Source organism: Gymnogyps californianus, chromosome 28, assembly GCF_018139145.2.
Source record: "Gymnogyps californianus isolate 813 chromosome 28, ASM1813914v2, whole genome shotgun sequence".
NCBI classification, from domain to species: Eukaryota; Metazoa; Chordata; class Aves; order Accipitriformes; family Cathartidae; genus Gymnogyps; species Gymnogyps californianus.
In genome coordinates this window covers 520301-524566 of record NC_059498.1, presented here as the reverse complement: position 1 = coordinate 524566, position 4266 = coordinate 520301, and positions in this window count along the sequence as shown.

Here is a 4266-nt window from a genome sequence, read left to right as displayed (position 1 = left end):
AACTGACCTGAGGAGGCACAGATCTGTGCTGTGCTGTATATATCACTTGGCAACTTAGCAATGATGCCACAAGCCTGTCCTTGTCTTTATCCAAGAGTGAAGCAGCGTGTTTTCATATAAACGCCATTTTGCTGAACAGTACAAATGATGAATGGAGTTCTTTATTTCAAAGGAAAATCCCATGAAAACTCCAAAGACAACAATGCCAGTGAATCTCAGCACAGGTGGGATTTGCACCATATGCTGAACCCCAGCTCAAGGTCCGTCTCATGCTCCGTAAGTCGGGGTTCCCAGCAACTCAAGGGGCATAACTTTACCTATGATATCCCCTTTTTGCTTCCTGTGTTATCTCCAATTAATGGTATTTGAATCAACACCTTACCGGGCTGGGGTGCCATTCTTACTGGGATCCATCTACAGCCACGCTCCACCCTCATGGTTAAACAAAAAAATTTCCAAATTTCAGGTAGGCATTTCCCCGTTTCCAGACCATGTCCATTGCCTTTTGCACTATTGCTGTGCTCAAGAAGAGTTTGGCTCCATCTGGCTCTTCATCCCATAGTCAAGTGTTAGAGGCATCAAAAAGATCTCCCGCAACCTTCTCTTTTGAAGGCCGAAGAAGGCCAGTTCTCTCAGCCTCTCCTCATGTCTCATGTTACAGTATCACAGAATTGTTAAATTTAGAAGGGACCTCTGGAGGTCATCTGGTCCAACCCCCTACTCGGGAAAGCTCACCTAGAGCTGGTTGCCTGGACCATGTCACCTTTTCAATAGCTCTGAGGATGGAGAGTCCACAACCTCTCTGGGCATCCTGTGCCAGTGCTTCCCACCCTCACAATGAAAAGGTGTTTCTTGCTGTTCAGACAGAACCTCCTCTTTTTCACTTTGTGCCCAATGCCTCTTGTCCTGTCACTGGGCATCACGGAGAAGAGCCTGGCTCTGCCTTCTTCATAGACTCCCTTCAGATATTTGTACACAGTGATGAGATCTCCCCTGACACTGCTCTTCTCTGTGCTGAGCAGTCCCAGCTCTCTCAGCCTTTCTCCATATGATATGTGCTCCAGCCTCTTCATCATCTAAGTGGCCCCTCACTTGACTGTCTCCAGGATGCCTGCGACATGCAGTGTCCTAGTGAAAAACCCCGCCCCCACCCTCAGGAGTCACAAGCACACCCACATTTGTGCACCCTCAAATATCAACACGGGTCCTCAGCCCATCTAACAGCCCTGCCTGGAGCCTGGGCCCTCTTACCCAGCACCTGGGTCTCCTCCTTCTCTCTGGCTAGGCCAGCCTGAGGTTCACTAGCAAACCACTTGCATGCAACCACCTGCTCCTCTCACAATCACCCCCACACTCTTGGACCCCTGAAACATTGTGTCGTGGTTTAACCCCAGCCGGCAGCTAAGCACCACGCAGCCGCTCGCTCACTGCCCCCCACCCCTGGGATGGGGGAGAGAATCAGGAAAAAAAAACCTCGTGAGTTGAGATAAAGACAGTTTAATAGGACAGAAAGGAATGAAAAAAATGATAATGATAATAATAATATGACAATAGTAATACTAAAAGAATTAAACTATACAAAGCAAGTGGTGCACAATGCAATTGCTCACCACTCGTTGACCAATGCCCAGTTAGTTCCCGAGCCCGATCCCCCCTCCCAGCCAGCTCCCCCAGTTTATATACTGGGCATGATGTCATATGGTATGGAATAGCTCTTTGGCCAGTTTGGGTCAGCTGTCCTGGTGGTGTCCCCCCAGCTTCTTGTGCCCCTCCAGCCTTCTTGCTGGCTGGGCATGAGAAGCTGAAAAATCCTTGACTTAGTATAAACACTACTTAGCAACAACTAAAAACATCAGTGTGTTATCAACATTATTTTCCTACTAAATCCAAAACACAGCACTATACCAGCTACTAGGAAGAAAATTAACTCTGTCCTAGCCGAAACCAGGACACATTGCCATAGCTTGGTAATATCAGCCTGTCTAATATCCATATGCTGGCCTTGGGCTCCCTTACCCACCTCTGGCTCAGACTTTAGATGCACATTTTCCTCCCACTCACTGCCCAGGCCAGCTGGAAATCTGCTACCCAAATGCCACAGACACCCCCATGCACATCAGGTTCAATTCACAAATTAAGAGGAGAAACACACTGAGGTCCCTCCAGTCACCAGTCCTTTGACCTTTCACACATACGCTGCAATGGTCCCTCCAGTTACTGAATTTACTGATCAGGCACAGGGCTCATCCCAACAAGTGCACTGACCAGCCCCTGCTTAGGTGCAGATACCTCCTTTTGCCCCTCCTCTCTATTGCCTCCCCTTGCTCCTCCCCAATCCTCTATTCCCCCCCCACCTTTGACCCTTCCCCTAAGCATTCCTTATAAGTGTAGCCTAGTCCCGCAGGACCCCCTCAAACATCCATAATCCTCATGTTCCTCTTCTCACTTCTTGTCACTTACAAAGCTCAGGCTGACCCACTTCAAAGCTACACCTGCAGTTTCCTAATGGCCCATCAATTAGCAGCTGCAGAGCTCTGGTCTCCCTCCTTGTCTCCCTTATCGCTTACTCAGAGATTGGTGTCATTGTGTGCTTTGTTTATCACTTTCCCTTTTACTTCTTCTTCCCTTTGAAAGGAAAAGGGACTTGATCTGACAGCCTTAGTGAACCAGCAGCTCTCACCTTCCACATGCCCTGACAGCATCCTCTGCTGATGTTCCTCAGGAAAGCAGAGTTCCTCAAGACACTGAAAGGCTCCCGTCCCCAGAGAAAATGGGTCTTTTGAGTCCAGGCTCTGGGGAGAAGCCCCATGTTGAGCTCAGCCTTTGAAGGGTCTCCCTGCAACACCTGCAGCAATGCTGTCATGGCATTCATTTCTCAGGACACCTGAGAAGTTACAAACATGAAGGAAAAGGGAAAGACTGGCCACATGAGCAATCAGTTTCAGATGTAAAGTGGGTGTAAAAAAGCACTCAGGTCACTTGAAATGTCATTCTGGAAGGAGTTAGTTTGTGCCCCTGTATTCCAACGTATTTATTGCTTGCCCTCCCAGTGTCCTGCATTTCCTGCAAGATCTTGAATCCACCCTTAGAGAAGTTTGAGTACAGCTGCGGATGAGGACAGAGCTGAATTGCACCTCTAGGTGGGATCCAGACCACAGCTTTCTTACCCATCCAGGTGAGAATGGGGCTTCTCATCCACCTTCCAGTAGCCACTTTTCTCCTGGGGCAGAGACTGAGCTTTCTTTGTCACCTCAGACGGCCTCACTGCCAACAGCCGCTGTCCTGGCCTACTGAGCTGACATCACTCCAGTAATTAGAACATGTTGGCCTGCCACCATGGCTGCTTTTGTCAGCTTCCCCCACAGATGCTCTCCAGGGCCAGACTTTGCTTTTGAAAACAGACTTAGCATAACAAGAGATGTGCACAGAGGGACAAACCAGATCCCAGAAAGGCACATCCCAGAAATGCAGCCACCAGCAGTTTTCTGTTGGGCAGAGAACTCACAGGGACTCAGGGACACAGACACACACCCCCAGCCAAGCACTGCTGAGTCAGAGCTGGAGGAGAGATGTGAAAAGCAGGGGACAGCTCAAGGGCTTGAACACGGAATCTTGTCCACTGCCTGGCTGATGGGTCTTGCTCACATGTTGAGGCTTTCAGTGATCCCCAGAGGCAGGGCTAGGAAGACATTTTCTCTCCTTGGGCTTCCTTGGCTAGGAGGTATAGCCACAAGAGCCGCCTCCTCCAACAGTGCTCATTGGTGGACGCTGAAAAAAGAGTAAGAGCTGGAGAAGCAGCTGGGATACTTCTCCTGAATACTCACTGCTGTGTCCCGCTCAGTTTCAGCAGCTCAGGGGTGTTCCTGTGTCTGCTGTGGCAATGCAGCCTTGTGGCAAGGAAGGCCAACAGCATCCGGGGCTGCAGGAGGAAGAGCATTGCCAGCAGGACAAGGGACCTGATCCTTCCTCTCTTCTCAGCGCTGGTGAGGCCACGTCTGGAGTGCTGGGTCCAGTTGGGCTCCCCAGTACAAGAAAGATGTGGGAGCGAGCCCAGCAAAATGGTGCAGGGACTGGAGCATTTTTCCTATGAGGATTGGCTGAGAGGGCTGGCAGAAGAGAAGAGAGGGCCTGGGGAAGAGAAGGCTCAGGGGGAATCTTGGCAGTGTGTGTAAATAGCCGATGGGGGGAAATGAAGAAGAGAGTCTTCTGAGTCAGGCACGCTTCGGACTCCACACCTCTGCCACGAGGAGAATCCTTAGGGTGAGA